The sequence below is a fragment of the Sesamum indicum genome, linkage group LG8, assembly GCF_026168435.1.
Source record: "Sesamum indicum cultivar Baizhima isolate 11 linkage group LG8, ASM2616843v1, whole genome shotgun sequence".
Taxonomy (NCBI): Eukaryota; Viridiplantae; Streptophyta; class Magnoliopsida; order Lamiales; family Pedaliaceae; genus Sesamum; species Sesamum indicum.
Genome location: NC_142664.1, coordinates 16245384 through 16267691, shown reverse-complemented (window position 1 = coordinate 16267691; position 22308 = coordinate 16245384). Strand labels below are relative to the sequence as shown.

Genomic DNA, 22308 nt, shown 5'->3' with positions numbered 1-22308 from the left:
TTGGAGAAGTACATCGGTCTCGTCCGTCGGTCTCACCTACTGCGCGTACACGTGTCATCATCTTGTGGATCCGTCTGCGGCGCGCTTCCCCAGAGGGTTAAGTGTATAAATACCCCCCGCGTTCAAATGCTCTTCTCTACCCCACATATAAGCTCTTAGCGACCAGCGTTTATAATTCCAAGCTCGCGTTCGATCTGCAGCTTCCAGAGCTATCCTATTCTAATGTACGGTGTCTTTTAGCTTTTCTTCAAATTCCGGTTTGAGCTCCGGCTCTGGGTCGTCTGCGACCCCTTCTGGGTCTGCAGAAGGTTCTTTCTCCACCTCCCCTAAGAGGAACAAAAAATTTCGAACATCCAAAAATCCTTCTGACAAACAAGCTGGACCCTCTACCCCTGAGAGATTCCAAGATAGGCTCGCTAGGAATCCCTGGGAGGGTGTAGTCAGTAGTGTTAGGATCCCTATTCGCAAGATTAGGGAAAAATATTTCATACCCCCGAGTACGAGATCATCATCATCCCTAGGGCTTTCGATCGCATGCATCGTCCTCCCCCTGATTTTTGTGCCTTTTCTATCAAGCATCTTGATGCTGGGCTGAGGTTTCCTTTAGCTCCTCCTCTAGCCGCGATTTTGATTAAATTGGAGATATGCCCTATGCAGATTTCTCCCAACTCTATTTCGCATATTGTTCTTTTTATAGCAATAATGGAATTTTTGGATGTTGAACCCAGTTTTGACAACTTCTGGAGTTTATACTCTTTCACCACTTCTGAACGGTCCGGAGATAAGGGTTTTTTCTACCTTTCTGCCAAGCCTGACTGTAGATACCTGAGTACTTTGAAATCGAACTTAGGGGCCTGGTTAGATAGATACATTTTTATTCGACTTCCAACTGGTGTTTGGCCTTTCAAAACGGAATGGAGTAAATATAAACCTGTTCCCATAGACGGCGCCAACTGATTCGGCTCGAATTCAGCAATCCCGATACACGAACTCGTCACAGATAGCTAACCCTCTAAGATCAGATTTTGTGTTCCCTGAGAATAAGACAAGAACAGTGAGCTCGTCGGGCACGTCCCCTACAATGACCCTACGACGCTCAAGTTAGGTTGATCGAGAAAAAAGTGTGCGGTCTCATGGTTCGATCACAATAAATGCAGAACAGTTACCTTTAATTACGGCATTTCAGGTCTATTTATATGGCACAGCGAGGTACCATTGACCAGTCACGTGGTCTCATCCTACTGGCCGGCGTTCGTGATCGGACGGCTACAATTGTCCGGGTCTTGAAGGGCAGATGGATGCGGGTCGGGTCTTTTCGACCCGACCGATAGCAAAAGCGCGGATCCTTGCTTAAATGACTATAATGCCCTTAATGAAGGGCATTTTTGACATTTTCCTAGCATTTCTTCTTAATCACCCATCATTACTCCAGCACTTATCCAAAAGTGTAAAGTATTACTTTTGGAGAAGTACATCGGTCTCGTCCGTCGGTCTCACCTACAGCGCGTACACGTGTCATCATCTTGTGGATCCGTCTGCGGCGCGCTTCCCCAGAGGGTTAAGTGTATAAATACCCCCCGCGTTCAAATGCTCTTCTCTACCCCACATATAAGCTCTTAGCGACCAGCGTTTATAATTCCAAGCTCGCGTTCGATCTGCAGCTTCCAGAGCTATCCTATTCTAATGTACGGTGTCTTCTAGCTTTTCTTCAAATTCCGGTTTGAGCTCCGGCTCTGGGTCGTCTGCGACCCCTTTTGGGTCTGCAGAAGGTTCTTTCTCCACCTCCCCTAAGAGGAACAAAAAATTCCGAACATCCAAAAATCCTTCTGACAAACAAGCTGGACCCTCTACCCTTGAGAGATTCCAAGATAGGCTCGCTAGGAATCCCTGGGAGGGTGTAGTCAGTAGTGTTAGGATCCCTATTCGCAAGATTAGGGAAAAATATTTCATACCCCCGAGTACGAGATCATCATCATCCCTAGGGCTTTCGATCGCATGCATCGTCCTCCCCCTGATTTTTGTGCCTTTTCTATCAAGCATCTTGATGCTGGGCTGAGGTTTCCTTTAGCTCCTCCTCTAGCCGCGATTTTGATTAAATTGGAGATATGCCCTATGCAGATTTCTCCCAACTCTATTTCGCATATTGTTCTTTTTATAGCAATAATGGAATTTTTGGATGTTGAACCCAGTTTTGACAACTTCTGGAGTTTATACTCTTTCACCACTTCTGAACGGTCCGGAGATAAGGGTTTTTTCTACCTTTCTGCCAAGCCTGACTGTAGATACCTGAGTACTTTGAAATCGAACTTAGGGGCCTGGTTAGATAGATACATTTTTATTCGACTTCCAACTGGTGTTTGGCCTTTCAAAACGGAATGGAGTAAATATAAACCTGTTCCCATAGACGGCGCCAACTGATTCGGCTCGAATTCAGCAATCCCGATACACGAACTCGTCACAGATAGCTAACCCCTCTAAGATCAGATTTTGTGTTCCCTGAGAATAAGACAAGAACAGTGAGCTCGTCGGGCACGTCCCCTACAATGACCCTACGACGCTCAAGTTAGGTTGATCGAGAAAAAAGTGTGCGGTCTCATGGTTCGATCACAATAAATGCAGAACAGTTACCTTTAATTACGGCATTTCAGGTCTATTTATATGGCACAGCGGGGTACCATTGACCAGTCACGTGGTCTCATCCTACTGGCCGGCGTTCGTGATCGGACGGCTACAATTGTCCGGGTCTTGAAGGGCAGATGGATGCGGGTCGGGTCTTTTCGACCCGACCGATAGCAAAAGCGCGGATCCTTGCTTAAATGACTATAATGCCCTTAATGAAGGGCATTTTTGACATTTTCCTAGCATTTCTTCTTAATCACCCATCATTACTCCAGCACTTATCCAAAAGTGTAAAGTATTACTTTTGGAGAAGTACATCGGTCTCGTCCGTCGGTCTCACCTACAGCGCGTACACGTGTCATCATCTTGTGGATCCGTCTGCGGCGCGCTTCCCCAGAGGGTTAAGTGTATAAATACCCCCCGCGTTCAAATGCTCTTCTCTACCCCACATATAAGCTCTTAGCGACCAGCGTTTATAATTCCAAGCTCGCGTTCGATCTGCAGCTTCCAGAGCTATCCTATTATAATGTACGGTGTCTTCTAGCTTTTCTTCAAATTCCGGTTTGAGCTCCGGCTCTGGGTCGTCTGCGACCCCTTCTAGGTCTGCAGAAGGTTCTTTCTCCACCTCTCCTAAGAGGAATAAAAAATTCCGAACATCCAAAAATCCTTCTGACAAACAAGTTGGACCCTCTACCCTTGAGAGATTCCAAGATAGGCTCGCTAGGAATCCCTGGGAGGGTGTAGTCAGTAGTGTTAGGATCCCTATTCGCAAGAATAGGGAAAAATATTTCATACCCCCTGAGTACGAGATCATCATCCCTAGGGCTTTCGATCGCATGCATCGTCCTCCCCCTGATTTTTTTGCCTTTTCTATCAAGCATCTTGATGCCGGGCTGAGGTTTCCTTTAGCTCCTCCTCTAGCCGCGATTTTGATTAAATTGGAGATATGCCCTATACAGATTTCTCCCAACTCTATTTCGCATATTGTTCTTTTCATAGCAATAATGGAATTTTTGGATGTTGAACCCAGTTTTGACAACTTCTGGAGTTTATACTCTTTCACCACTTCTGAACGGTTCGGAGATAGGGGTTTTTTCTACCATTCTGCCAAGCCTGACTGTAGATACCTGAGTACTTTGAAATCGAACTTAGGGGCCTGGTTAGATAGATACATTTTTATTCGACTTCCAACTGGTGTTTGGCCTTTCAAAACGGAATGGAGTAAATATAAACCTGTTCCCATAGACGGCGCCAACTGATTCGGCTCGAATTCAGCAATCCCGATACACGAACTCGTCACAGATAGCTAACCCCTCTAAGATCAGATTTTGTGTTCCCTGAGAATAAGACAAGAACAGTGAGCTCGTCGGGCACGTCCCCTACAATGACCCTACGACGCTCAAGTTAGGTTGATCGAGAAAAAAGTGTGCGGTCTCATGGTTCGATCACAATAAATGCAGAACAGTTACCTTTAATTACGGCATTTCAGGTCTATTTATATGGCACAACGGGGTACCATTGACCAGTCACGTGGTCTCATCCTACTGGCCGGCGTTCGTGATTGGACGGCTACAATTGTCCGGGTCTTGAAGGGCAGATGGATGCGGGTCGGGTCTTTTCGACCCGACCGATAGCAAAAGCGCGGATCCTTGCTTAAATGACTATAATGCCCTTAATGAAGGGCATTTTTGACATTTTTCTAGCATTTCTTCTTAATCACCCATCATTACTCCAGCACTTATCCAAAAGTGTAAAGTATTACTTTTGGAGAAGTACATCGGTCTCGTCCGTCGGTCTCACCTACAGCGCGTACACGTGTCATCATCTTGTGGATCCGTCTGCGGCGCGCTTCCCCAGAGGGTTAAGTGTATAAATACCCCCCGCGTTCAAATGCTCTTCTCTACCCCACATATAAGCTCTTAGCGACCAGCGTTTATAATTCCAAGCTCGCGTTCGATCTGCAGCTTCCAGAGCTATCCTATTATAATGTACGGTGTCTTCTAGCTTTTCTTCAAATTCCGGTTTGAGCTCCGGCTCTGGGTCGTCTGCGACCCCTTCTAGGTCTGCAGAAGGTTCTTTCTCCACCTCTCCTAAGAGGAACAAAAAATTCCGAACATCCAAAAATCCTTCTGACAAACAAGTTGGACCCTCTACCCTTGAGAGATTCCAAGATAGGCTCGCTAGGAATCCCTGGGAGGGTGTAGTCAGTAGTGTTAGGATCCCTATTCGCAAGAATAGGGAAAAATATTTCATACCCCCTGAGTACGAGATCATCATCCCTAGGGCTTTCGATCGCATGCATCGTCCTCCCCCTGATTTTTTTGCCTTTTCTATCAAGCATCTTGATGCCGGGCTGAGGTTTCCTTTAGCTCCTCCTCTAGCCGCGATTTTGATTAAATTGGAGATATGCCCTATACAGATTTCTCCCAACTCTATTTCGCATATTGTTCTTTTCATAGCAATAATGGAATTTTTGGATGTTGAACCCAGTTTTGACAACTTCTGGAGTTTATACTCTTTCACCACTTCTGAACGGTTCGGAGATAGGGGTTTTTTCTACCATTCTGCCAAGCCTGACTGTAGATACCTGAGTACTTTGAAATCGAACTTAGGGGCCTGGTTAGATAGATACATTTTTATTCGACTTCCAACTGGTGTTTGGCCTTTCAAAACGGAATGGAGTAAATATAAACCTGTTCCCATAGACGGCGCCAACTGATTCGGCTCGAATTCAGCAATCCCGATACACGAACTCGTCACAGATAGCTAACCCCTCCAAGATCAGATTTTGTGTTTCTTGAGAATAAGACAAGAATAGTGAGCTCGTCGGGCACGTCCCCGACAATGACCCTTCGACGCTCAAGTTAGGTTGATCGAGAAAAAAGTGTGCGGTCTCATGGTTTGATCACAATAAATGCTGAACAGTTACCTTTAATTACGGCGTTTCGGGTCTATTTATATGGCACAACGGGGTACCATTGACCAGTCACGTGGTCTCATCCTACTGGCCGGCGTTCGTGATCGGACGGCTACAATTGTCCGGGTCTTGAAGGGCAGATGGATGCGGGTCGGGTCTTTTCGACCCGACCGATAGCAAAAGCGCGGATCCTTGCTTAAATGACTATAATGCCCTTAATGAAGGGCATTTTTGATATTTTCCTAGCATTTCTTCTTAATCACCCATCATCACTCCAGCACTTATCCAAAAGTGTAAAGTATTACTTTTGGAGAAGTACATCGGTCTCGTCCGTCGGTCTCACCTACAGCGCGTACACGTGTCATCATCTTGTGGATCCGTTTGCGGCGCGCTTCCCCAGAGGGTTAAGTGTATAAATACCCCCCGCGTTCAAATGCTCTTCTCTACCCCACATATAAGCTCTTAGCGACCAGCGTTTATAATTCCAAGCTCGCGTTCGATCTGCAGCTTCCAGAGCTATCCTATTCTAATGTACGATGTCTTCTAGCTTTTCTTCAAATTCCGGTTTGAGCTCCGGCTCTGGGTCGTCTGCGACCCCTTCTGGGTCTGCAGAAGGTTCTTTCTCCACCTCCCCTAAGAGGAACAAAAAATTCCGAACATCCAAAAATCCTTCTGACAAACAAGCTGGACCCTCTACCCTTGAGAGATTCCAAGATAGGCTCGCTAGGAATCCCTGGGAGGGTGTAGTCAGTAGTGTTAGGATCCCTATTCGCAAGATTAGGGAAAAATATTTCATACCCCCGAGTACGAGATCATCATCATCCCTAGGGCTTTCGATCGCATGCATCGTCCTCCCCCTGATTTTTGTGCCTTTTCTATCAAGCATCTTGATGCTGGGCTGAGGTTTCCTTTAGCTCCTCCTCTAGCCGCGATTTTGATTAAATTGGAGATATGCCCTATGCAGATTTCTCCCAACTCTATTTCGCGTATTGTTCTTTTTAAAGCAATAATGGAATTTTTGGATGTTGAACCCAGTTTTGACAACTTCTGGAGTTTATACTCTTTCACCACTTCTGAACGGTCCGGAGATAAGGGTTTTTTCTACCTTTCTGCCAAGCCTGACTGTAGATACCTGAGTACTTTGAAATCGAACTTAGGGGCCTGGTTAGATAGATACATTTTTATTCGACTTCCAACTGGTGTTTGGCCTTTCAAAACGGAATGGAGTAAATATAAACCTGTTCCCATAGACGGCGCCAACTGATTCGGCTCCAATTCACCAATCCCGATACATGAACTCGTCACAGATAGCTAACCCCTCCAAGATCAGATTTTGTGTTCCTTGAGAATAAGACAAGAACAGTGAGCTCGTCGGGCACGTCCCCGACAATGACCCTTCGACGCTCAAGTTAGGTTGATCGAGAAAAAAGTTTGCGATCTCATGGTTCGATCACAATAAATGCTGAACAGTTACCTTTAATTACGGCGTCTCGGGTCTATTTATATGGCACAGCGGGATACCATTGACCAGTCACGTGGTCTCATCCTACTGGCCGGCGTTCGTGAGTGGACGGCTACAATTGTCAGGGTCTTGAAGGGCAGATGGATGCGGGTCGGGTCTTTTCGACCCGACCGATAGCAAAAGCGCGGATCCTTGCTTAAATGACTATAATGCCCTTAATGAAGGGCATTTTTGACATTTTCCTAGTATTTCTTCTTAATCACCCATCATTACTCCAGCACTTATCCAAAAGTGTAAAGTATTACTTTTGGAGAAGTACATCGGTCTCGTCCGTCGGTCTCACCTACAGCACGTACACGTGTCATCATCTTGTGGATCCGTCTGCGGCGCGCTTCCCTAGAGGGTTAAGTGTATAAATACCCCCCTCGTTCAAATGCTCTTCTCTATCCCACATATGAGCTCTTAGCGACCAGCGTTTATAATTCCAAGCTCGCGTTCGATCTGCAGCTTCCAGAGCTATCCTATTCTAATGTACGATGTCTTCTAGCTTTTCTTCAAATTCCGGTTTGAGCTCCGGCTCTGGGTCGTCTGCGACCCCTTCTGGGTCTGTAGAAGGTTCTTTCTCCACCTCCCCTAAGAGGAACAAAAAATTCCGAACATCCAAAAATCCTTCTGACAAACAAGCTGGACCCTCTACCCTTGAGAGATTCCAAGATAGGCTCGCTAGGAATCCCTGGGAGGGTGTAGTCAGTAGTGTTAGGATCCCTATTCGCAAGATTAGGGAAAAATATTTCATACCCCCTGAGTACGAGATCGTCATCCCTAGGGCTTTCGATCGCATGCATCGTCCTCCCCCTGATTTTTGTGCCTTTTCTATCAAGCATCTTGATGCCGGGCTGAGGTTTCCTTTAGCTCCTCCTCTAGCCGCGATTTTGATTAAATTGGAGATATGCCCTATGCAGATTTCTCCCAACTCTATTTCGCATATTGTTCTTTTCATAGCAATAATGGAATTTTTGGATGTTGAGCCCAGTTTTGACAACTTCTGGAGTTTATACTCTTTCACCACTTCTGAACGGTCCGGTGATAGGGGTTTTTTCTACCTTTCTGCCAAGCCTGACTGTAGATACCTGAGTACTTTGAAATCGAACTTAGGGGCCTGGTTAGATAGATACATTTTTATTCGACCTCCAACTGGTGTTTGGCCTTTCAAAACGGAATGGAGTAAATATAAACCTGTTCCCATAGACGGCGCCAACTGATTCGGCTCGAATTCAGCAATCCCGATACACGAACTCGTCACAGATAGCTAACCCCTCCAAGATCAGATTTTGGGTTCCCTGAGAATAAGACAAGAACAGTGAGCTCGTCGGGCACGTCCCCGACAATGACCCTTCGACGCTCAAGTTAGGTTGATCGAGAAAAAAGTGTGCGGTCTCATGGTTCGATCACAATAAATGCTGAACAATTACCTTTAATTACGGCGTCTCGGGTCTATTTATATGGCACAGCGGGGTACCATTGACCAGCCATGTGGTCTCATCCTACTGGCCGGCGTCCGTGATCGGACGGCTACAATTGTCTGGGTCTTGAAGGGCAGACGGATTCGGATCGGGTCTTTTCCACCCGACCGATAGAAAAAACGTGGATCCTTGCTTAAATGACTATAATGCCCTTAATGAAGGGCATTTTTGACATTTCCCTAGCATTTCTTCTTAATCACCCATCATCGCCCATTAGTGACAAGATGTTATGTAATAGTTTTACATTTTGTCACAAAAAATAAGTTATAATAATTTTGATCTTATCACTCTATAATTATTAGTAACAAAATATTCTATATAATATTGTCACTAAGATAATTAAGAACACATCTACAGTAACAATACAAATATAATACGATAAGCGAGTATTCACGCTAGATTGTCATTATACATATCACTAATTGTTTCTAACTAGTGACAATTTAATGCACAATAGACGATTGATCATTATTTTTTACAATATTTGCAAAATAATTATCACTACTGAAATTTTTTAAAATTCATTACTTACAAACTAAAAAGAATTGTTGTCACTAAACATGAAAAAATTGCAATGCTAATCCCAAATTATAGGGTCATTTGTAAGTTTTATCTGATGTTTTTGGGAATAATTAATTTTAGTCCTATACTAATTTTTTTTTTGTGTAAAATTAGTTTCACTCTGAATTGTTTGACGAAAAGCAGGTCGCCATTAGTACGACCGACTTTGCGTCAAATAATTGACAGTGTACTAATTTTCAAAAAAAAATAAAAATATGTAAAAAAATTTAACTATTACTAAAAGAATGGGATATACTTGAAATCGTCCTATGATTTGGAATTAATATTATAATTTTTATACCAAATATATGCAACTAGTGGTAATATTAAAATTGTCATTTTTTTCTAATTTTCTTGTAGCTTGTTACATTTGAGCCTGTGAATAACTAGTAAGATTCAAGGTCACAGTAGTTGTAACAACATTGATCCACGCATGTTATTTCAAATCAGACATGTGGTGTGTCGGAAACTATGAGGTGATACGAAAAAAGAAACATTTTGAGATGCTAAAAGATTCTAAAAGATAAGTTAAATTATAAAATGATATATATATGAATAAAGAGCTTAAAAAAAATAAAGTTTAAATTTCATTAACCGATATCACATTCGAGGGAATGCAATGTTATAATATAATTGTTTCAATAATATCGGATGATATTATAAAATAGATTTAAATGCATTTTTGAATTTGTAATTTAGGTTATTTGGATTTCAATCCTTAACTTTTTTAAAATAATATTTTAATTTTATATCTTTTAATTTTTTTTTTAATTTTAGTCATATTTTTAATCAAAATTCACAATTCTCTTGCAAAATTGTATATACATCTCACCTGGCATTATAAAATTGTAGTTTTTGTTCTATTGGCGCATTTCTGCCAGTATTTTTATCCAATAATTTTTTAATGTAGCATTTTGGTTATGAATCTTTTTAATTCTTGCAATTTTAAATTAATTAATTTTTTGTCGGTGGAGTTGAACTACAGAAAATAAAAGGATTGAAATCGCAAAATTAAAAGGATAATAAATTAAAATACTATTCTGAAAAATTAAAGTACGAAACGCCAAGACCTAAGTTACGAAACAAAAACTGTATTTAATCCTCATCAAATATACATATTTCTAGCGACATATATATATATACTCAAAAAATAATAAGTATTGATGGATATTATCATATCAAATACTTTGCACAATGATACAAATAATGATAATTATACTTATTGGTCTACTCATTAATCTGGGCTATGGGCTTTCCGTAGATGTTGCGTCGCTGCTAATAAGACGATACCCTACGTGATCCCAGATCAGAATGGCCTGTACGCTCTCAAAATATTGGCTCAAAAGCCTTCTGCATTCCCCAGTGGAATGAAGCTCGCCTTCTGGCAGAAATGGATTTACAACAGTAAGTACACATAAATATATGGCAACAATCCATTATTTATTGGGTAAAATAGTAATTTATTCCCATGTGATATTGAAAATGAGTACATTACCTTTATATGAAAAAAAAATATAGCAATTTACCCCCCTATACTTTTTAAAATGAAGCAATTTATCTCCTTATACAGGAAGGTAAATTGCTTCATTTTAAAAAATATAGGGAGGTAGATCGCTATTTATTTTTTCATAAAGTGATAACTTGCTCATTTGCTATATCACAAGAAGTTGCTTGCATTTTTTTCTTTATTTTTATCATGTAACTTTAGATTATTTTTAATTTTAGTTTTGTAACTTACCCATTTACATATTTAGTTCTTTTTTCTTTTTTTATAAGTTTAGTGCTAAATATATCACATTTAATCATTTTATTTATAAATTTAGTTCTGTATTAACAATTTTTGGTAATTTTCACACTATAATAGATTTTATTTTTGGTCCTATAACTATAGATCGTTAGGGCCAAAATTGTTAACGCATGACTAAATTTGCCAAAAAAATGACCAAATGTGAGATGTTTATGACTAAATTCGTTAAAGAGAACTAAATATATAAATGAAGTGAGTTATAAGACCAAAAATACTAACAACCTAAAGTTATAGGACCAAATATATAAATTTGCCTATATAAACATGCATGGCACTTTTTTAACATAATTAGCCCTTGCCATGCCCGGTTTTTAATAGCTTAATTACTTGGAGATTCTTTTTCAGGCGACATTGCTAAATTTATTTAAAATATTTTATAAGATTTTACGAGATGTTAATAATAAGTTTTATTTCTAAAATTTTGAAATATTTAAACAAAATAAGATTATATATGAAATTTATAAAATATTAGTAATGTCAAATATGTTTTTGATATGATTAGAATTGGAAGAGTTCTTCAAGATATAAGAAATAAATTGAAAACTCCTTAAAATTTATTAAAAGCACTTAAAAATCTCAAACATTTCATTTGTAGATGGATGTTATATGCTCTTTCTTATAAAATAATTACCTAACACCGTATCTTTAACACATTTTAAAGTGTTATGAAAAATCATAAGCTCATCTAAAGACCCTTTTGGGTGTGCTTATTTGAACTTTCAATGGCCGGAAACCTTATGGAAACAATCTCGTCGATAAGCTCAGGTGTAAGAATTCATTCTCCTTGGGATGGTGAACTGAAACCTCACAGTGCAGAGCCCACTGAAAGTCATGCATTGAGCAGCTTTGATGCCGACAACGCAGTAGAAATTGATGAACCAAGTGACGAAGAAATTGACGAAATCGCTGATGAAAGCCTAACTACGAGCACTCGAGGCAATTATATCTCTCTCGACTCTATTTTTTTTTTCAAAACTTGTCTATAATATAATTGATTTTCCTGTCGTCTCTCTGATCTATTTGGACATACCAAATGGTCTATGGTACATTGGTTTAAGTTCCGAATTAGATATTCTATTCCAAAGTCTACTGCAAAATATCATCTTTATGCATTTGGGGTTTTTATGATAAATGAAGTAGAAGACTCAACAATATTTAGAATAAAAAAAATCCATTCCGGTTAAATCTGAGCCCCCTCTCTGTGAAATTGAAAATACTGAAAATAACTCTTTGTAAAAAAAAATGTTAATAACCCCATATATTTTCCAAAACGACACAAAAGGACTCCCTAGGGCTGGCCGTGCACCAGGCACGCCCTCTTTGGCAATCTATGCTTTTTTTTTTTTTTTTTTGATCAAAATATAATTTTTGCACCTTAATTTATGAGCTGTTGAATTTTATTTATTATATAGATATACACTATGAGAAAATTGAGTTTTCGCTACCCTATAAATGACTACAACTTATAACTGTGGTAAATTAATACTATTACTATAGTTAAATAAAATCAAAGTAAAAACTTAAATTTTTACTTCGATTAATCAATATTCGCCATATCTTTTAACCATAGCCTTTGTTCAAACTTGTAGAAACAACTGCTTATGATTATTGTAAAACCGTGATTGATTTGTACTTGCAACAACTTTTTTTTTTACTATAATTATTAATCGAAGCAAAAAATCATATTCTTTGTACTGAAATGGTTGAAATTTTGTAGAATATCAATGATCAACAATTTAAGTTATCTACATTTAATATAAACGAATTAACGGTTCTGATTTAAGTGAACGTTAATAACTAAAAGTAATTTCATTAGATTTGAATACAGGGTCCAGATTTAACATATAAATCAACGGCCTGAATTTCACTTAGTATAAATCGATGGTTTAGATTTAATAACTGGGTTCAATACAATTTACTCAAATTACAAATGCCAAATTACCCATGTGTTTAAAAAAAAATTAATCAATTTATCTTCATGTCTAAGGAGGTAAATTATTTTATCTCGAAAAACAAAGGGGGTTAATTGTTGCATTTTTAAAAACGCTGAGAGGTAAATTGCTATTTTTTTTATAGGGGAGTAATTTAATCATTTACAATATCACAAGAGTGTTGTTTTGTATTTTTTTCTTTAATAATTTATGTAAGATATCTACGTACATATATTTATACATATGTCATATATAAATATATAGATCATATATAGAGAGAGAGAAGGGCTGTGCATGCCGAATGGAGGGGAGGAGCTGCGACCGGCACCGAGAAGGGAGTTGGGGGTTGGGGGGGGTTACATTTTCTTTATAAGGTTTTTTTTAACAATATCTGTATCTGTGGTAATGAAAAATTAGAATTAAAATGACTCTACACACCTGTCATCCTATAAATAAAGCACTGATCATTTTAATCCTCAAATGTATTTTGTTTTTTTTTTTGACAATTTTAATTCTTCATATGGAAATCAGCCATGGAGTTGGAATATTTTGCCAAATGGACGCAAAAGTTGGATGAGGCACCACGTTCAAATTTGGCCAAAAATCCCTCATTTTTGGGGTGAATTTTCATCGAAAGGACTAAATTGCCATAAAATCTTAAATTTGAGTACTAAAATTGCCATTGCCGTACTGTAAATGACGATGGTCACCCCCTACTTCTATATAAGACTAAAATTGCAGTTTTGCCTTGTGTTTCCTTTGACAAATAAAATTCGTTCAGCTTTACTGACCAGTATTGCTTTTCCAGTTCACAATCTGTTCCAGAAATTGGGTTGGGGCATTCTACGAGTGTTTGGTATGTATATTCTACTGATATATATCGTTAAACGCAACACGTTTTATAAAAATTTTAAGAGCACAACTAACCCGACTCCTGAACTCTTAAAAACGAAGCAGTTTGTACTCCTTATGCGCCTGATTACTTGCATACAATGCTACTAGTAATTGATTTTGACCTACTTAACGTTTGGAATCATGAATGGTCTACCAGTCAATTTTCAAATATATATTGTATATATACACGAAAAAATGTAATTTATTTTTTTTGTGATATTCGAAATAAATAAAAAAATTCACGTGATAAATAAAATAGCAAATTATTCCCTGTATTTTAAAAAATAAAGTAAATTACTCCTATCTAAATCGTAGATATAGGGTAATTTGCTTCATTTTTTGAAATACAGGGGGTGATTTGCTATTTTTTTTTTTTTTGGAAAAATTATTTGTTTAGTCTTTTAAGTTTGCCTGTTATTAATTTTAGTGTTTTAAATTTACCCATTTTAGGTTTAATCCGGTAACTTTCAAGATTGCTTAATTTTAGTCATTTGACCAAATTTTGGATAATTTTACCCCGACACAACTTTTCATTTATATTCATTCATTTTGCATCTGGTAGCTAATGTTTACCTAGATTGGTATAAGAATATAGGTTTATTGAATAAATACTTTTTTTATATATTACACTTAGAAAATTATGGTGGACTATTAGCTTCTATCATCAAAAGAGCAAAAGATAAAGAACCAAATTTACGTAAAATTGATAGATATAAAAACCTAAATCTAATATTATCAAAGATAAAAAAAAAACAAAATGAATTCAGACGAAAGTTATAAGATGGAAATTTTCTTTTTTCTTTCCTTTTTCAGGGGTATTTGCTCATTTGACATATCATGGGGTAAATTGCATTTAATACTGTATATATATGGTACTAATTCAATATACATAAACTGTGTTTTGCGGTACGCCGTTGACTTACGGTTAATTTCAGTTCCAGAAATGAAGTATATCCTTGTAAGAAAGTTGGTCCACGATGAATCCGTGAAGCTCCTGAGCAGCATGTTTGAGGAGATGCGGAAATTGAGCATGTCAGAACTCGGAAAAATGGATATTGACTCAATAATTTATGATGCTATCAAGCATGGGATTATTGAATTTATAACAGAAATGCTCAAGTACAAGCCTGACATTATATGGAGGAAAGATAGGAAAGGAAGAACAGTTTTCGCGCATGCTATTGTATTACGTCAAGAGAAGATTTTCAGTCTTATATACGCCCTTGGAGCCAAAAAGAACATAATTGCTCGCAGACATGAGGAATAACTATCTACATCTTGCTGCAAAGTTATCTACAGCGTGTTTCTGGAGCTGCTCTTCAAATGCAAAGGGAGCTACAATGGTTTAAGGTAATTGATTATGTAAATCCTATAATTATTATTAATCACCATATCTTTCTTGATTAGCTATAGGTGAAATTTGAGATTTTGCATTAGTTTTGTTTGGTTGTTGTAGAAATAGTATTGTTTACCATGACTTTAATATGAAGTTATTTATAGTATAGTTTAGTAAGTGTTGCTGTTGTATCCATATAGGAAGTCGAGAACTTCGTTCAACCCAAGCTCAAAGAAGAGGTGAACGAGAACAACAAAACGCCCCAAATTTTGTTTACCGACGAGCATAAGCAGCTGGTGGGAGACGCAGAAAGTTGGATGAAGAGCACTGCAGGATCAAGCATGACCGTCGGAACTCTCATTGCAGCCGTAATGTTGTTAATAAAATGATGGCCCAAACCAATATGATTGGGCCTTGCTCACTGGATGGCTGAATCCACTAAGCCCATCCGCCCTCTATCCACCGACCCGGCCCATGGAAAGGTTTGACCCGGTGCTCTCACTACTTAAAACCTTTCCCCTCTATTTCTAACCCTAATCCCCTATCAGCCGCTCCTTCTCCTCGTCTTCTTCTCCCACACGGCCCTTCGGGTCTTCCCCTGTTTCTTTGTATTCTGTGCTCCTCCTCTCTCCGATAATGGCGGTTAATGAGCCATTAAGGTCATGCCTCTTTAAATGGCTGATCTTTGATGGCTCTTGGTTAACGAAGTAACTACCTCTTCTCTCTTCCCCCTTTCTCCGAACAAAGCCTTTGTGGCCAAACCTTTGTGGTTTCTGTTGACAGCCTTTGTGGCGGTTCCTTGGTGGATATTGGGTAACCTTTGTGGTTTACTAGCCTTTGTGGCTACTGTGAGATTCAAGCAACCGTGAGTAAGGTTGTGGCCTTCGGCCTTGCTAGGCCCTGGGTCTTAGGCCTCTGAGCCGAGAATTGCTAAGGTGTTTGTGTTCCCTATTCTGTAATTCCCCGGCTTATTTCTTGTATGTTTATTTCTGTTTTCTAGGGTTCTTGTAATTTGCATTAGAAAAGCCTGTAATAATTTTAAGTTTCTGTAATCGCTTATATTGAACTTGTGCCGGAGACCGATCCACTTCTAACAGTGGTATCAGAGCGGGGTTAAGTCTCTGGCCTGAGGCCACTCACGGTAACATCGTTCTAACCTTTCTCTCTTTATTTTTCGGTCCCAGTTTCTCGACCCCTTACTGCTAACCTCCCTTGGCCGGGCTCGTGAAGCCGTCGGGTATCTAGTGGAGGCGTAGTCAAGGCCCTAGCACTATTAACTGTGTTTTTTATTTACTGTTGAATCTTCTGTGATTGGGAATTTGCTGCTGCTTAATATCTGCCTCTATTACTTGAACTGTGAATTTCTGTGGTATTACTAAAACTTGCTAAAATGTCTGGTTATAATTTACAACCATTTGACGGAAAAACTGACTTTTCTATATGGCAACAAAAAATGAAAGGCATCTTAATACAACAAAAGGTTTTTAAAGCCATTGAAGGAAAATATTCTGAAACTGTTTCTGAAGAAAAACGGCTTGAAAATGATGAGTATGCTTACAGCTCTATTATTCTAAATCTGTCTGATTCTGTAATTAGGAAAGTAGGAAAACAGAACACTGCTAAAGTGCTATGGAATAGATTAGAGGAACAATACACCGAAACTTCACTTCCTAGCAAACTGTTTCTCTTAGAAAAATTTTTCAGATATAAACTGGATGTTTCAAAAAATATTGAGGAAAATATTGATGATTTCACTAAATTAATTCAAGACATAAAATTGACAGGGGATAAAAATATTGATGATTATACTCCTATAGTTTTATTAAATGCTATACCTGAGTCTTATAGTGATGTTAAAGCTGCAATAAAATACGGACGAGATAATGTGACCTTAGAAACTGTTATTAGTGGCTTAAAATCAAAAGAAACGGATTTAAAAACCAATACTTCTAGTAATAACAATAATGAAGTAAACTTGGTAAGAGGAAGACCTAAAAATAGGAATAATAACCATAACTCGAAATTCAGAAAATACAGTAAAAGTCGGAGTAGAAGTAGGGGAAGAAGTCCGTCTAGAAATAGGCATTATAACAACAATAATAATAAAAGAGATGAAGATAAAAACAAAAAGGATTTTAGGTGTTACAACTGTGGGGGTAGAGGTCATTTCATTAAAGACTGTAAAAAGCCTAAAAAGAACCAACAAAACGAATCTGCTAATGTTTCAGAAGAAACAACTGATGAAGTTTATATGGTGTCTGATGTAAATTTTGTTGAAAACTCCTTTAATAAATCTGAATGGCTTGTAGATTCTGGATGCACGTTTCATATGACACCTTATAAAGACATTTTGACAAATTTTAAAACTGAAAGACTAGGTTCCGTGTCAATGGCAAACCAAAAATTATGTGATGTGCTCGGTTTTGGTGATACCTGTCTTATTTTTGAAAATGGTTCAAAAATAACCCTTAAGAATGTTAGGTATGTCCCTGATCTTGCCCATAATTTAATGTCATGCTCTGCCCTAGAGGAAGAAGGGTTAGAGGGGAAATGGGGGAAAGGGATCATGAAAATTTCTAAGGGTTCTATGACTATTTTCAAAGCAATCAAAAAGAGAAATCTGTATTTATGCACCGTTAAGTATGAGTCTTTTTCTGGAAATGTTTTCACAGAAAATAAATCTGAAATTTGGCATAAGAGGTTGGGTCATATCAGCTTTAGGGGGCTTGAGTTGTTACACAAAAATGGTTTTTTGCATGAAAAACCTTCTGCTTTAAATTTTTGTGATGATTGCATATTAGGAAAACAACACAAAGTTAAGTTTCCTACTTCCTCATACCCGTCACCCACTTCTTCAAACTGCATTTTAGAGTATGTGCATGCAGACGTGTGGGGTCCTGCTAATATTAGTACTCATGGGGGCAATAAGTATTTTCTATCGATTATTGATAATTATTCGAGGAAAGTATTTGCCTTTCTAATGAAACAAAAATCTGATGTTTTTGAAAAATTTCAGAATTGGAAAAATCTGGTTGAGAACCAAACAGGTCATAGGCTTAAAGCATTAAGGACTGATAATGACTTGGAGTTTTGTAACAAACAGTTTTCTGAATTATGCGATAAGTATGGTATTAAAAGACACAAAACCACACCATATACTCCTCAACAAAACGGGGTAGCTGAGAGAATGAATAGGACTTTGTTAAACAAAGTAAGGTGTCTTTTAATCAGTTCTGGTTTATCTAAAACTTTTTGGGGAGAAGCTTTATTAACTGCAGCATATTTGATAAATAGGTCACCCTCGGTGCCTTTACTTGGAAATATTCCTGAAAAAGTTTGGACAAATTCTGATGTTGATTTTACTTCTCTGCGCATTTTTGGTTGTGCTGCTTTCTGTCATTATAATGGTGATAAATTAGATCCTAGGTCCCAAAAATGTGTTTTTATTGGTTATCCACCCGAAGTAAAAGGATATAGACTATGGCTTAAGAATCAACCTGGCTTTAAGGTGATAGTAAGTAGAGATGTGATCTTTAATGAATCAGAAATGCCATGCTTAAACACTTCCTCTAAAAATTCTGAAGATTTTAATATTGAAAATACCTTTAATAAGGTGGAACTTAGTAATGAGGATAACCAACAAGGGGAAGAAATAGTAAATAGAGAAGAAAATCAAGAAAATCAGGAAGAAAACAATGATGAAGAAATTGAAAATGAAAATCCAAATACCTATCAGCTAGTCAGAGATCGAGTACCTAGGGAACGTAGGATTCCCTCTAGGCTTAAAGATTATCACTTAGCTCTAAATGTTGAAAACTTAGAACCAAGTACTTATGAAGAGGCTTTAGAAAGTGCAAACTCTAAAGAATGGATAACTGCTATGAATGAAGAGATAAAAGCCTTAAAAGAGAATAACACTTGGGTTCTAGTTTCAAAACCGAAAAATGCTTCTATAGTCGATTGTAAATGGGTTTTCAAAATAAAAGAAGAAAACAATGTAAAAAGGTTTAAAGCAAGACTTGTAGCAAAAGGTTTTACTCAAAAAGAAGGCATTGATTTTACTGAAATCTTCTCTCCTGTGGTTAAATTTACTACTGTTCGAATCTTGCTTGCCTTAGTTGCTCATTTTGACTGGGAATTAAAACAAATGGACGTTAAGACTACATTCCTGCATGGAAATCTAGATGAACAAATTTACATGTCTCAGCCTCACGGTTTTGTTGATAAGAAAAAACCAAATGATGTATGCTTGCTCAAAAGATCCTTATATGGTCTGAAACAATCCCCTAGGCAGTGGAATAAAAAGTTTGATCAGTTTATGCATTCTTTGGATTTTAAAAATAGTGCTTATGATCCATGTTTATATTTCAAGCATGAAAACAATGTGCCTCTATTTCTTGTCTTATATGTGGATGACATGTTAATAGCTAGTCCTAGTCTTGATATGATTAAAAGATTACAGCATCATTTATGCAAGAACTTTGAAATGAAAGATTTAGGAAATACAAAGAAAATACTTGGTATGAACATAGAAAGAAACAGAACCAAGTCAACTATTTTCTTAAATCAAACCCCTTACATTCAAAGCATTCTTGAAAAATTTTCAATGGAAAACTCCAAACCATCCTCTGTACCACTTGCAGCACATTTCCAGTTAAGCAAAGATCTATGTCCTAAAACAGAATCAGAAAAAGATAAAATGAAAAATGTGCCCTACTCAAATGCTATAGGTTCTGTCATGTATCTAATGGTAAGTACTAGGCCAGACATTGCATATGCAGTTAGCTGCTTAAGTAGGTATATGTCCAATCCAGGTGCCTCCCACTGGGAAGCAGTAAAATATCTCTTTAGATACTTGAATGGTACTAAGAATGTTGGAATAACCTTTTCTAAGAATTCTGATGGTGTGGAACTTAAAGGATTTGTGGACTCTAACTATGCTAATGATAAAGATAGTAGAAAATCAACTACCTCCTATATCTTTACACTTTGTAATGCCTGCATAAGTTGGAAATCACAACTTCAAAATATTGTAGCTCTTTCTACTACAGAAGCCGAGTATATAGCAACCACTGAAGCAATAAAAGAAGCAATATGGTTAAAAGGCTTAATTTCTGAAATTGGATTTCTGAAAAATAAACTTGTTGTTTACTCTGATAGTCAGTCTAGTATCCAGCTATGTAAAAACCCAGTCTTCCACTACAGAACCAAACACATAGATGTAAGGTATCACTTTATTAGAGATGCTATAAACAATGGAATTATCAACCTTGAAAAAATAAAGACAGAAGAGAATCCTGCAGATATGGGAACAAAATGCTTAGCAATAGAGAAATTTAAAAACTGTCTTGATATGCTACATTTATAAACTGTTATTCCTTAACTTCTCTCTTTTGCAGGAAAAGGAAGCTTTGGCAATGATGACAGCCTTTTGACCCACCATCTTGGTTTGGACCAAGGTGGAAAATGTTAATAAAATGATGGCCCAAACCAATATGATTGGGCCTTGCTCACTGGACGGCTGAATCCACTAAGCCCATGGAAAGGTTTGACCCGGTGCTCTCACTACTTAAAACCTTTCCCCTCTATTTCTAACCCTAATCCCCTATCAGCCGCTCCTTCTCCTCGTCTTCTTCTCCCACACGACCCTTCGGGTCTTCCCCTGTTTCTTTGTATTCTGTGCTCCTCCTCTCTCCGATAATGGCGGTTAATGAGCCATTAAGGTCATGCCTCTTTAAATGGCTGATCTTTGATGGCTCTTGGTTAACGAAGTAACTACCTCTTCTCTCTTCCCCCTTTCTCCGAACAAAGCCTTTGTGGCCAAACCTTTGTGGCCAAACCTTTGTGGTTTCTGTTGACAGCCTTTGTGGCGGTTCCTTGGTGGATATTGGGTAACCTTTGTGGTTTACTAGCCTTTGTGGCTACTGTGAGATTCAAGCAACCGTGAGTAAGGTTGTGGCCTTCGGCCTTGCTAGGCCCTGGGTCTTAGGCCTCTGAGCCGAGAATTGCTAAGGTGTTTGTGTTCCCTATTCTGTAATTCCCCGTCTTATTTCTTGTATGTTTATTTCTGTTTTCTAGGGTTCTTGTAATTTGCATTAGAAAAGCCTGTAATAATTTTAAGTTTCTGTAATCGCTTATATTGAACTTGTGCCGGAGACCGATCCACTTCTAACAAATGTTTACAACGGCGTTTACGGTTCCAGGTGGTAACAAAAGCAATGACAAAGGCCTGCCCATGATGCCGGAATCCCAACCGCATCCCTTCTTGATTTTCATGGTCTCCAATGCACTGTCGATGGTCAGTGCGTCTACGTCGCTGTTGATGTTCTTGGGGATTCTAACGGCACGATATGCAGAGAAGGATTTTCTGAAGTCCTTGCCCACGAAGTTAATCTTTGGATTCACGGCCTTGTTCTTCTCCATCGTTACTATGATGGCGTCTTTTGGCGCTGCGCTGTATCTGATTCTCCATGATCGGTTATCTTGGATCACCATTCCCATTATCATCCTTTCTGTCATTCCAATACCTCTTTTCTCCATCTGCCAGTTCCCTCTCTTAATTGAGATGACCAAATGCACCTATTATTCTGGCATCTTTGATAAGCAGCCCAAGGAAAAGTGAAACATTACTAGAGTTCCTCTCACTATGTGTTGATTAATTTCTAGAAAAATCGCCATATTAGTTGTCTAAATATAGGAAGTGGTAATTTTTGTTTTGTTGAAATCAATTTAGTAATTTGGTCTTACAGCTAAAAAAGAATTAACAATTTGAGGACAATTTTGGCTGAAAATTTGCAAATTAGCATCTCATGTGCACAATACATGCACTTCTATGTGATGTATATTAGTAAAAAATATTAATTTCTAAGGGTAAAATGTAATTTTATAGGTATGAGGCACACCTTAAGCAAATGTAACCCACCACACCATATAATTTCCCCTACCACTATAAATACCAAAATACTAATTTTTTAATCCAAGCTACTATTCATTGACAAGACCCCATTCTCTTGAAATTTAAACATTTTGCGGAAATTGCATTTCACTTGGTGTGAAATTCCGTCGTTGTAAAATCCCGATTTAATCTTTAGCAAAAAAATCTCGACCACATCATTGGCGCCGTCTGTGGGAAAAAATTTTACCTCGACGTTGAGCATGCAGACCAGGTCCCGAGCCCGTGACGTACACGATCTAGACGCAATCCCAGAAGCCCAAGCGAACGGAATGGAACAGAACCCCCCTGGCGAATAGTCAGTTC

General features: G+C 38.4%; 2 pseudogenes; both read left to right on the top strand.

Annotated features, from left to right (window-relative positions):
- Positions 1-7534: 7534 nt before the first annotated feature.
- LOC148787240 (uncharacterized) lies at positions 7535-21672 on the top strand (annotated as a pseudogene).
- LOC148787241 (secreted RxLR effector protein 161 pseudogene) lies at positions 19537-20485 on the top strand (annotated as a pseudogene).
- Positions 21673-22308: the final 636 nt, after the last annotated feature.